General features: G+C 38.0%; 3 long non-coding RNA genes across 3 annotated transcripts; 1 reads left to right on the forward strand and 2 right to left on the reverse strand.

Annotated features, from left to right (window-relative positions):
* Nucleotides 1-969: 969 nt before the first annotated feature.
* Nucleotides 970-5757, forward strand: LOC118561827. Its single transcript, XR_004930298.1, has 5 exons — nt 970-1228; nt 2362-2469; nt 2595-2827; nt 2921-3039; nt 5193-5757. It is a non-coding gene; the product is annotated as an uncharacterized LOC118561827 (long non-coding RNA).
* Nucleotides 5758-6198: 441 nt separating this feature from the next.
* LOC118561824 lies at nt 6199-7527 on the reverse strand. Its single transcript, XR_004930295.1, has 2 exons — nt 7331-7527; nt 6199-7216 (listed from the first exon to the last, which is right to left on the reverse strand). It is a non-coding gene; the product is annotated as an uncharacterized LOC118561824 (long non-coding RNA).
* Nucleotides 7528-7559: 32 nt separating this feature from the next.
* LOC118561825 lies at nt 7560-12177 on the reverse strand. Its single transcript, XR_004930296.1, has 3 exons — nt 11919-12177; nt 10488-10665; nt 7560-7600 (listed from the first exon to the last, which is right to left on the reverse strand). It is a non-coding gene; the product is annotated as an uncharacterized LOC118561825 (long non-coding RNA).
* Nucleotides 12178-13204: the final 1027 nt, after the last annotated feature.

A 13204-nucleotide genomic window follows, 5' to 3' on the forward strand; every position in this document is an offset into this window, starting at 1 on the left:
GTCAAAGGGAATGTTATAGGTGTGCTTTGACTGCGCAGATTCGAGTATATAACATCAGTTTTTGTGAGTACATGTGTGCAGACCTTTGAGACATCTAACAACAATAAACCATGGTTTACTCCACATCTGAGGAAGCTGTGCCAGACCAAAGTGGAGACCAAGCCCTGTATAAGTATGAAGGTAGATTTGTGTCTTTATTATTCAATCAAAAAAAAGGTTGCTTCAATCAAAAAATATATTTTCAATTAAAAAAAATTCACTTCAATTAAAAAAAAACTTTTCAATCAAAGAAAAAAAGTATTTGAATCCAAAAATATATTTGAGACTCAAAAAAATACATTTGAACACTGATTTTCTTTGATTGAAAATGTTTTCTTTGATAGAAGTCAGTTTTTTTTTGTTTGAAGCAATGTTTTTAATTGAAGTAGCATTGTTTTTTGATTGGACCATATAATGGGTAGGACATTTGTGTCTTTATTATTCAATCAAAAAATAAGTTGCTTCAAACAAACAAACAAGGGAATCAATAAAAAAAAGTCACTTCAATCAAAAGATAAACGTTTTCAATCATAGAAAATAGTTTTGAATGCAAATAAAATATTTGAGACTCCAAAAATTGCATTTGAACACTTTTTTTTATTGAAAATGTTTTCTTTGATTGAAGTAATCTTTTTTGCGTTTGGGGTATACATGGGTAGGACATTTGTGTCTTAATCATTCAATTCCAAAAAAGTTGTTTCAATCAAAAAAAATATTTTCAATTAAAAAAAAAAAAAATTAAATGCAAAAAAAAAATTACCCGTCAATAAAAATGTATTGAAGAGAATGTGTTTTTTCGTTTTTTTTTTTTTTTGAAGAAAAAAAAAATTTGAAGTTCAACATTTTTTGATTAAATAACTTTTTTTTTTTGAAGAGAAAAAAGTTTTAAAGTTCAATTTTTTTTTGATTGAATCATTTTTTTTTAAGTGAAAAAAGTTTTGAAGTTCAGATTTTTTCGTTTGAATCACTTTTTTTTTTGAAGCTCAAAAAGTTTTGAAGTTCAAATTTTTTCGATTGAATCATTTTGGAACAAACGTACCGTGGTGGGCGGGTGCTTCTCTATTGGTCAGACATGTTTGATTGACAAGTGTCTACACCAACGATGTCTTTCTGACAAAGAAGTCTTGTTCGGCACTCCCCAGGCCAGACAGCTTTTTACCAGCAAGAGGGAACAGCGGTGAAGTTGTCGGTAAGTAGATAAAACAGGTTGAAAATAATTGTTGTCATGTTATTAGCCTATTCTGTTGATATTTACAATAAATTGTACGCTTACTAACTTTGTTCACGTTGAGGAATGTTTGTAATGGTGTGAGGTTAGATGTCTAAATATTTTCAGACAGGCAAGCAAAGTGGGCGAACCTATGGCCCCCACGCAGCAGCTTGCTATGTGCTAAAGAGCTACTGTGTTGAGTAAAGTGGCCACAGCCCTGCCTGTTTAGTAGATGCTTTTATCTTGAGAGCGGGATATAGGCTGCTTAAGCTGCTGTTAGTCGAGGTGCATGCGTCTCTCTCCCCCCTCCCCCCATACATTTACCGCTGGGTCCGGTGTCGGCCAAGTGCCATGTACTGTGCAGGGTATGGCAGGCCGTTTTAACATTTATTAGCTTGACTGAATATGTATACCAGACATCTCAAATACGGAATAAGATTTTTGCACTTAAAATAATAACATTTCATCTACATCATCTTATTTCAAGTGCAGAATAGCTAATAACCTTCTTTTAGGGGTAAGAATACTCATTCCATTGGCAAATAGTCTTATTTAGCTGCTCAAATCAAGGAAGAATACACTGATTTCAAGAAAGTTTTACTCACTTTTAGTTCCGTTTTTGCAGTGCTAAAGTCTTGACTTAATGTGTATTTCAGATATCTCCAACAGAATTCTTGCTATCTAAAGTGGAAACTTTAGATATCTTTAAATATAATTATTTATAGTAGAAATTACATCACTTTTCCCATTTATGTGTAGTGGGATTTTACTTTCGGATATCTAAAATAACTTTCTTCCTATCTAAAATAAACTTTCTGGATGTCTGAAAACTAATCCTGGATCTCCATAATCCATTTTTTACCGGTCATAGTTTTTATTTCAGATATCAAAAATCAATGATCAAAAGTTTTGAAACCAATATGTAAGACATCCAACTTTGTAAATTCCGCTTTCTGTCCGTCAATTTGCGTTGGTAGTAATTGACAGAATTGCAAGAAAAGGGCATGAAACTGAGCGAGCCCTTAGCCAGGGAATGTGTAGCGACAGAGAGCGACGTTCAATAGAAAGTTGTGTAAGAAACCTTCACAGAATTGAACATTTATTGTCTACAGAAACCTACAATGAACAGTAAAGCAGTTTGACTGAGGTTGGAGTGCTAGCAATAGCTCATTTCCATCGAACCGAGGATCGTCGTTTCTTCATAAGGCGGGTTAGTTCAGGTAAGTCCTCACAAACAAAATTTCTTTTCTTTTTTTTTATTAATTGATTTCTATTTTATTTTTTTGCTGTTAAAGATTGGGTTGTCTTCTGTATAAAATGTAATACTTAACATTTGTTTTCCTAGGGCGGAGTGGCAGACCATCTATTGTTACCAGAGAGCACATAGACGTCCTTATGAAGCAAGGACATACAATCAAAAAAAAGGCAAAAATGATGGGATGTTCCTCGTCGTTTTTGAACAACAAATCAAAGCTGGTGGACCTACACATAAGAGGAAGACTGTCTGCCTTAGATGACAATCAGCTGCAAGAGCGTGTGAGCACATTGCAGGACCAGTATCCAAACTCTGGGAATGAGGTTTGTCTTTTCTACAGAAAATTGATATTTAAGTTGGATCCGCTTGTGAGAGTATTTTTTAATCATTAATGCTTTCATGTTTGTATTTTTCAGATGATGAGGGTGCTGCTTCGTGCTCAAGATGTGATTGTCACACGGGCCAGGGTACGCTAAATGTTGGGAAGGACAAACCTGACATCTGCTGCAAGAAGGTGGAGTCGGACTGTTGCAAGGTGGGCTTACCATATGCCGTACCCCAACAGTTTGTGGCATATTTATATATATATATATATATATATATATATATATATATATGAGAGTGAGACAGGCTGCTTGATTTGCTGTACTGAATCATGGAGAGTGAGCAGAGTTATGCTGGTAGTTACGCCACGTTTCGGTCTTTTGAGTTGGAGGATTTTTCACCCTCCTCATCCCCGGCGGTGTAGGAAGGTTTTTGTGGAGCCAAGCAGGCCAGACTCTGATCAATTTGACCTGCTGGCTCAAGGCCCTGACTCAGTGAAGCCACAACCTGGCGCTGCAGAGTCAAATGGTGGACAGAATTGGTCCTGTTATATATTATCATATATCAGAATCAACATATATTTTCTGCTTTGTAACCCAGGCGGGATCACCGGCAGCTTTGTGCATCATGATTCATTTGTAATGTGGACACGTCAGCCCCAGATCACCCTCTCTGTATCGTCTCAAACAGCAGGCAGATACCGCAGATCGCCCATGTCCAATGTCCAACCTAGAACCAACATCACAGTCTCACAGCAGCCCCTTCCCGGCCGCCTCAAGACACTAACTGCAGAACAATTGATTGCTTTCACATACACTCCCCAACAACACATAAAAAGTTGGTAAATTTGTTTTTTGAAGATAAAAAAGGTCGCTAGAGAGTTTGAAAAGTGCAATAGTGCTCTCTATGGAGGCACAAGAAGATGCTCTATTTTTTGTTTTGTTTTTTAAGACTGAGCTGGCTTTTATAGTCCTGAGCAGCCAGGGGACTAATGTCACACTCAGAATTACGTTGCACGTGCAGAAACTAATGTTAATTTGAAATTCAATGCAAGAAGTTTGACCCTAGGAAGGCGCCATACTGAGTTTTGGACACAAAAGCCGGATTTCAACAAATATGCATTATAATTTTTCAAAAATAATGACCAGGATATGTAGATAGTACTATAAAACAACCATGTTAAGAGTTTATTGACAACAAACAGCTGATTTGGGGAAGAGTTACACTTTAACAGAATTTAGCAACCTAGAAACCAGGCTTTTCCATATTTGTTAAGCCTTCTATCTGGGATACCCTCCAGGTTGATATTGTCATGGTTTTCAGATGACGAGCCCACATGCAGATACGAACGGGAGGCAATGCACAGTTTTAAGATTTTTATTAAAGGAAAACAGGCAGGTCTATGGACGGAACTACAGGTGACTCGGCTGGGTCAGAACGTCACGGCTGGAGAGTCTGTAAGAAAGAGCAAGTGAGTTCTTCTGAAATAGGAGCCAGGAAACTTGCTAGGAGTTGCGCTGCTTACCATTAGGCTGGGCGGACCTAACCGGGAAGAAGTAGCGTCAGGAGAACTCTATGTGACTACTCAGATGGAGATAGGTGGCTAGTGGCTGAGGGCGGCAGATGTAGCTGGCGAGGAATCCGAGGCGACCTCATCGGCAGCGGTTGACAGATGGATTGACCAGAGTGAGCACAGAACCAACAGAACCCGGGAAAGGGGATCTCAGGCCTCGCTGGGTAACTTCCAGGAAGTATGAGGGGAGCGCCAGAGCAAAATCTGAGCAGACAGGTTCCGCTGGTCTGTTTCTTCGGACGAGACGTCAAGACAGGTGAGTGCATCCAAGCACCAAAATCACGACTGGTTAAGGCTCCGGCGTCTTCCATCTGCCAGTGCTCTGCTTAAGAAGCCAGAGGAAGCCGCCTGCAACGAGCTGCAGGTGTGGACCACGCCTCCTCAGCCAACTAGACACACCTGAGGAGTAGAGTTAGAGCAGCCAACACAGAGAACCCTGACAGATATCAGTAGCTCTTTAAGTTCTATTGAGTTATTGTGCTCTGAATTGCTTTTTACAGAAAATTATCAAATGAAACAATATAGTGACCTTGAGTGTTTTTCCAGCAATGAATATATAACTTTGTCTTTTTGAAGATTGATAATGTTGATTTTTAGCACTAGGTGATAACGTGTTTCAAATATTTGCTGATATACTAATTCAATTATTCATAATTTCAGCAGAAAATGTTGAAACCATTGATTTATTTCTAATATGGGTTTTCTGATCATTATCGTATATTGTCTCCAGGTAGGGGGTTGTATCCTTATTTTAAGTACTAATTTTATTTTGTGTTGTTTCAACTTTCTAGATGGGGCTTTGTGATACTTGGTGCCATCGAAGGATACCCGTGTGGGATTACCTCAGCTGCAGTACAAACAATAGGGCAACAACAGTACTCTGTCAGTTTTTGAAAGCAACATCTTACTATGGACTACCATCAAGAGTCAGATCAGACCATGGGGATGAAAACATGCTGCTTGCTTTATGCATGCATCTAGTTCAAGGGCTGGAACACAGAGGCTTCATAACAGGAGAATCAGTTCATAATCAGCGCATAGAACACCTTTGGCAGGATGTATTTTTGCTTGTGCTGCAGCATTTCTACCATACATTCTACTGTCTGGAGGACGCAGAGAATCTTAACCCAGATAATGATATCCACAGACTTTCTTTACATATTGTATATCCACCTGAGATTCAAAGGAGGCTGGAACAGTTCAGACAGGCTTGGTACCACCATGGCTTGCCCACAGAAAGTAATCACACAGCAGCTCGTCTGTAATTCTGATGCAGAATACATTTGACAATTATTGACATTTAATCATTCTTTTGCACATTGCCATTATCACTTTATTTTAGATCTGTAAATATTTATATATATATATATTTATATATATATATATAATATATCTTTTGTGGGGAATGTTGTATTTATATAATTATGTTGTTTTTATATCTGCAGCGTGTAACGAAAATAATTTCCCACTGAGATTATTAAAGTATTTCTGATTCTGAAATAACTGTTGGGTGCGGTTCGATGAAACCTTGCAGTCAGGCCGCTGTGAGGAACTTGTAAACTTTAGTTCAGAAAAAAGGAAGAAGCATGAATACCGTCACTGTATCCCTAACCTAACCTTCGGATGTTTGCGTTTCTACCACAGCCTACCACATTTTAATTGTGCTCTGAGCGAAAGATTCCGTTTTGCAAATTTAGATGCCCAACTAAGTCAAGACGACAGACGCTCACAACATCTCTTCTATAAGAACTCCAAAGGACTGTACACATTATGCACAAACACATCAGATAGACTAGGTAATATAAAACAGCTTCTTTATTGACTCTAATGGGAAATTCTATATAGTTTGCATATCTTATGTTTCAACCTCTCCCTTACATCTGGAGCTGCTGTCTTACAGGAGTTGTCTGGACCAACATGATCTCACATATAGAACCTTCTGAAAGTATTTAGCCCCCTTGAACTTTTCAACCTTTGGCCAAATTTCAGGCTTCAAACATAAAGATATAAAACTGCATGTTTTCGTGAAGAATCAACAAGTGGGACACAATCATTAAGTGGGACGAAATTTATTCATTCTCTTTCTTTTAAGAAACACATTTTTATTTTGGCCCTCTTCTTGTGTTAAACTTCTCCCTCCTTTTGGCAAAAATATCTGTTTATTTATTTTTTCTTTGTCATTAGTGGCCATGATAAGTTCAGTTTAATATTTTTTTATGTATCAAACTTTAATTTTGAGTATTTTCTTTATTGCCATAAAGACAAACCTAGAAGAGAACATATGATGGTCTTGGATAACAATTTGTCAACTTCCTGAAAGTTGTTAAAATCTAAAACCATTTCAGAAGTTTAATGACAGAACCTGAATCATCTGGCACAGTCTTCTGATATTTTATCCTCAGGACCAGCTAAAGGCTTTTAGTAAAAAACATATGAACAGTATTTTTTAAACACTGGTACACTTTTCAGACTTGTAAAACCACGTTTTACCTTAAAATTAAGTAAAACATTAACAACAGCTGGACAAACATGCAAACCCGTCATCACCTTACAGCGTAACCTTTCATAGTCACATTCGTGATCATTTAAGAAACTCCAAAGGTCGGACCTTGCAAAATTCCCTCCATCATGTATATTCTAACAGCCTTGTAGGAGGAGTGCAGCGACAGATACAACAGGACAACAACACTAGTATTGGCTTCTGGGTAAATTGTCTTGGTGTCATGCAGAAACTGGATTTCAGGCTGGCAGGAAAAGCCAAGTGGAGGGATGGCAGAGGTGAACATCGAGAGAGAGGGTGGACCATCCTCCTCTTCTATAAGACAGAACAATAGAAGAATATGACTGTTAGACATGGAAAAAATACCCCTGATGTATTGTACAAAGTAATTTTAAATTTATGGAAATTGACTAAAATGCAAAAACAGACCTTTAATGTCAATCAGCCAGTCACTCCTAAAGCAGACCAACTGGTTCTCCAGAACGCGCTGATTGCTGCCCTGAGCAGAATAGGCCACTGTGGCTCATGTCCCTGGCAGTGAGGGCTTTCTCCTCACACACGGACATGTCAGGAACAACGGCTGGGTTTTTCTGGAGCTCTTTCAGTAGCCCCAGAATCTTGAAGCCCTCTGCAAGAGGCAAGGCAAGGCAAGTTTATTTCTAAAGCACATCTAATGTACAAGAAAATTTCTACAAAAACCTTAAAGCAAGGTACAGAGGACATTAAAAAAGTACATATAAAAAACAAACATGATTAACAAACAATTTATTAAAGGAACAATAAGCATTATTTTGACACAAGGTTGTGCTTTAGCACTGTCTGTAGACCAAAACAAGTATGGGTGCTTTCAAAGGCTGCCTGCACCGCGGCGTGGTGACCACTCTGCATTTCTCAGCGTATTATTAGCATGGTGGACCGCCAGGCTAATATTAACTATAGACCTAAGAACAGGTGGGTCTTTAATCTGGATTTACATAAAAATGTTTTAGCTAAGTTTGGGAGTTTGTTCCAGACATGTGGAGCATAGAAGCTGAATGCAGCTTCTTTAGGTCTGCTTCTGACTATGGGAACCGGTCCAGATTGCATCCAGATGACCTGAGAGGTCTTATGGATTTATGTTGGATCAGAAGGCCACTGATGGATCCTGGTCCTAAAACAATCAGAGCTTTATAGACCAGCAGCATAACTCAAAAGTCTGTCTTCTGACAGTGAGGGAGCCAATGGAAAGACCTCAGAACCAGACTGATGTGGTCCAAGGGTTTGTTTTTAGCTAGGGCTGAATGAGCTGCAGTTGTCTATTACAGGGGTTGGACAATGAAACTGAAACACCTCTTATTTTAGTGTGGTAGCTTTCATGGTCAAATTGGACCAGCCTGGTGGCCAATCTTCATTAATTGCACATTGAACCAATAAGAGCAGAGTGTAAAGGTCCAATTAGCAGGGTAAGAGCACAGTTTTGCTCAAAATATTGCACTGCACACAACATTATGGGTGACATACCAGAGTTCAAAAGAGGACAAATTGGATGCACATGGTCCTCCAGAATGGAGGACCATGTGCATCCAATGGTTCAAACTAGTGATGGGTCCGGCAACACCGATGCGTCGGCGCATGTGTCGAGCTCATAGAGCAAAACCCGTGTCGATGCGCGTATCGACACGGGAAAGTTACGTGACCGATACAGGAACTGTTTTGAACTGACTGACGCGCCAAACTGTTTCTGTTCCCTCTAAGCTGCACGCGTGTGCATTTGCGCACAGCAAAGATATGCTGCGCAGTAAATAAAATCCAAGTTGAACTGTAAACAAAGTAACGGTTAATAATGGTTCATTTTTAACCATGTTGCAACTCTGGTGTGATGGTGTTGTACCACAGTCTCGCTCTGTGAGCAGCAGGTGCTGATCGGAGCGCACCACTGATGGATGGGTTGGGCAGACGCCTTTACGGTTGGGCGGCATTGAAAGGTCATGTAGCAAAAATGTTTTAATAAATAAATAAATATAAAAGCCAGTCCACAAGCATCCTCGTTCACATTATTTATTGACTGTATCTAAAAAAAAAAAAAAATCAAATATATGTTTAATTCAAATGAAAATATAAAATAATGCAATGCAACATACAATGATTTAAATTGTATTGTGTATACTTGGTCATCAAATCAGTGTCAGTTAACTCTGTCAACCAGGTTGGCTGTAGGGATTTTTAAGGTCCAGCAGGTGTCAGTGTTCAGTGACACAGTATCGGCCCAGTATCAATACAGTTTGGCAATGTGTTGAAACGCTTCATGACGCCTCATCGACCCATCACTAGTTCAAACATTGTATCCTGAAGGAGGTGCCGTGTATCAGGATGACAATGCAGCAATACACAGAGCAGGACTGGTGAAAGATTGGTTTGATGAACATGAAAGTGAAGTTGAACATCTCCCATGGCCTGCACAGTCACTAGATCTAAATATTATTGAGCCACTTTGGGGTGTTTTGGAGGAGCGAGTCAGGAAACATTTTCCTCCACCAGCATCACGTCGTGACCTGCTGGCCACTATCCTGCAAGAAGAATGGCTTAAAATCCCTCTGACCACTGTGCAGGACTTGTTTATGTCATTCCCAAGACGAATTGACACTGTATTGGCCGCAATAGGAGGCCCTAAACCATACTAATAAATGATTGTGGTCTAAAACCAGGTGTTTCAGTTTGATTGTCCAACCCCTGTATATTTAAATGGTAAATCTGTAAACATGCTGTTACAATAATTAGGCTGACTGCAGATGAAAGAAGGACTAGTTTCTCCAGGTCCTGCAAAGTAATCACACATTTCATCTGATATTCTTAAGGCTGATTTTGTAATTGCTTTAACTTGTTTCTTAAAATTTAGGTCTGAATCTGTCACTAAATCCAGATTTCTGGCCTGGTTGGTGGTTTTTAGAAGTATAGATTAATATCCCTGTCCATCAATCTTACTGATAAAGGCACCACAACACAAGTATGCTAACAGAAACATGGAGGAACCCATTTTTTCCCCTCAGATCTTATGACAACATCAACACCTTTGTTAAGATAAGAGGGTGTGAATATTTTACTGGTCGTGGGCAACTCTCATAGGTCCGTTGACAATAAACTTGACAGCGGAGCGAACTAGGGAGTCCTTTTTTCTCCAGTTTGGGACATGCCTAAGGCAACCCTTGATGCTAATGCTGTCTGCAGCTTCTTCAATGGCAAAATTAGCCTCATTGGTGATTTCACTTTCTTTTGTCTGAATAAAGATGAATACACATGAGTCCACCCAGCCTCTCCCCCAGTGACCGCTGGAGATAGGCACCAGCAACCCCCGCCACCCCATCAGGGATTAGGCGGGTCTGAAAATGGATGGACGGACACATGAGTCCCACCAATAAACTCATACTAAGTGCATGTCTTTGGACAATGGAAGGAAACCGGTGTGCCTAAAGGGGGCCACATATACTCAGGGAGATCATGCAAACTTCACACAGAGGCTTTTAAGCCTCATCTGTGGTAGGCCCACATTATCCAGGACTAAGCATTTTAAAAAGTAATGAAGGTGACAAATGACAGTTTATACTCATACCTTGATTAGCTGCTCCCGGAGTTTGTGATCATGCAGAACTTCTGGTCTGAAAGGGGCCTTTGGAAGCCCGCAAATTGCTGAAACAGCCCTTCTGAGAAAAAATGGTGGGCAACTCCTCCACGGACAACACAGACTGTAATCATTTTTGCTACAAAGTAGTACAACTTTGCTTCCAATGCTGCAGAAGAAACATAAAAGGATGGTTAGTTAAATGACTACCCAAGACTAAATTCCTCTGCTTAAAATAGACTGAATTCACTAGAATGAGGAAGGCATGATTAAAAACGAACCCTGACATACAAAATACCCTAGCACTATGTGACGTTTATTTGATGGCTGTCTGGAGAAATACTCATGTCCACTCCACTGATCAGCTAAGACAAAATGGCTTTTAGGGTAACTCTGAGAGATGGGAAGAGGAGAAAGATTAACTGTAATGTAACAATTCTATAATCTTATTTTAAAAGTTTTGGTTTTTTGTGACCAGAAGTTCAATTCAATTTATTTAAATGTTATTTATATAGTGCCAATTCACAACACAACCTTGTATAGGCATATTGAAATTTTAGATATCTGAAATTCCAATTTAATTCGTCATATAATCAGTAGTGGATATATGTAATGTCATTTCTACTAGTAGAAATATATTTTTGATGTCAAGAATTATATATCTGGATATCTAGAATGTTTTATTTATTTTTTATATCTGAAATGATGATGACTAGTATTGACTGGATTATGGAGATCTGAAATTAGATTTCATACTAGTCGGAATTCAGTTTTAGACATCTGGAATGTTTATTTTAGATTGGAAGAATGTTATTGTAGATGTCTGTAAATAAAAGCCCTATACACATGAATGGGGAAAGTGACGTAATTTGTACTACTTTGAATTATATTCAAGATATCTGAAATATTCATTTTAGATAGGACAAATGTTATTGTAGATGTCTGAAATGTAAATTTTGACTAGGAAGGAATGTATTTGAGATGTCTGGTATACATATTCAGTCAAGCTAATAAATGTTAAAACGGCCTGCCATACCCTGCACAGTACATGGCACTTGGCCGACACCGGACCCAGCGGTAAATGTATGGGGGGAGGGGGGAGAGAGACGCATGCACCTCGACTAACAGCAGCTTAAGCAGCCTATATCCCGCTCTCAAGATAAAAGCATCTACTAAACAGGCAGCGCTGTGGCTACTTTACTCAACACAGTAGCTCTTTAGCACATAGCAAGCTGCTGCGTGGGGGCCATAGGTTCGCCCACTTTGCTTGCCTGTCTGAAAATATTTAGACATCTAACCTCACACCATTACAAACATTCCTCAACGTGAACAAAGTTAGTAAGCGTACAATTTATTGTAAATATCAACAGAATAGGCTAATAACATGACAACAATTATTTTCAACCTGTTTTATCTACTTACCGACAACTTCACCGCTGTTCCCTCTTGCTGGTAAAAAGCTGTCTGGCCTGGGGAGTGCCGAACAAGACTTCTTTGTCAGAAAGACGTCGTTGGTGTAGACACTTGTCAATCAAACATGTCTGACCAATAGAGAAGCACCCGCCCACCACGGTACGTTTGTTCCAAAATGATTCAATCGAAAAAATTTGAACTTCAAAACTTTTTGAGCTTCAAAAAAAAAAGTGATTCAAACGAAAAAATCTGAACTTCAAAACTTTTTTCACTTAAAAAAAAATGATTCAATCAAAAAAAAATTGAACTTTAAAACTTTTTTCTCTTCAAAAAAAAAGTTATTTAATCAAAAAATGTTGAACTTCAAATTTTTTTTTCTTCAAAAAAAAAAAAAAAACAACGAAAAAAACACATTCTCTTCAATACATTTTTATTGACGGGTAATTTTTTTTTGCATTTAATTTTTTTTTTTTTTTATTGAAAATATTTTTTTTGATTGAAACAACTTTTTTGGAATTGAATGATTAAGACACAAATGTCCTACCCATGTATACCCCAAACGCAAAAAAAGATTACTTCAATCAAAGAAAACATTTTCAATAAAAAAAAAGTGTTCAAATGCAATTTTTGGAGTCTCAAATATTTTATTTGCATTCAAAACAATTTTCTATGATTGAAAACGTTTATCTTTTGATTGAAGTGACTTTTTTTTATTGATTCCCTTGTTTGTTTGTTTGAAGCAACTTATTTTTTGATTGAATAATAAAGACACAAATGTCCTACCCATTATATGGTCCAATCAAAAAACAATGCTACTTCAATTAAAAACATTGCTTCAAACAAAAAAAAACTGACTTCTATCAAAGAAAACATTTTCAATCAAAGAAAATCAGTGTTCAAATGTATTTTTTTGAGTCTCAAATATATTTTTGGATTCAAATACTTTTTTTCTTTGATTGAAAAGGTTTTTTTTAATTGAAGTGATTTTTTTTTTAATTGAAAATATATTTTTTGATTGAAGCAACCTTTTTTTTGATTGAATAATAAAGACACAAATCTGCCTTCATATATAAGCAGTTCAGCAATTCAATTAAATTTTATTTATATAGCACCAATTCATGAAACCTGTCATCTCAAGGCACTTTCTGAAGTCAAATTCAACCAGATTATACAGATTGGATCAGATTATACAGATTGGTCAAAAAATGTCCTAAGTAAACCCAGCAGATTGCATCAAGTCTTGACAAGCAGCATTCACTCCTCCTGAAAGAGTGTAGAGCCACAGGGACAGTCGT

The sequence above is a fragment of the Fundulus heteroclitus genome, unplaced genomic scaffold (assembly GCF_011125445.2).
Source record: "Fundulus heteroclitus isolate FHET01 unplaced genomic scaffold, MU-UCD_Fhet_4.1 scaffold_73, whole genome shotgun sequence".
NCBI lineage: Eukaryota > Metazoa > Chordata > Actinopteri > Cyprinodontiformes > Fundulidae > Fundulus > Fundulus heteroclitus.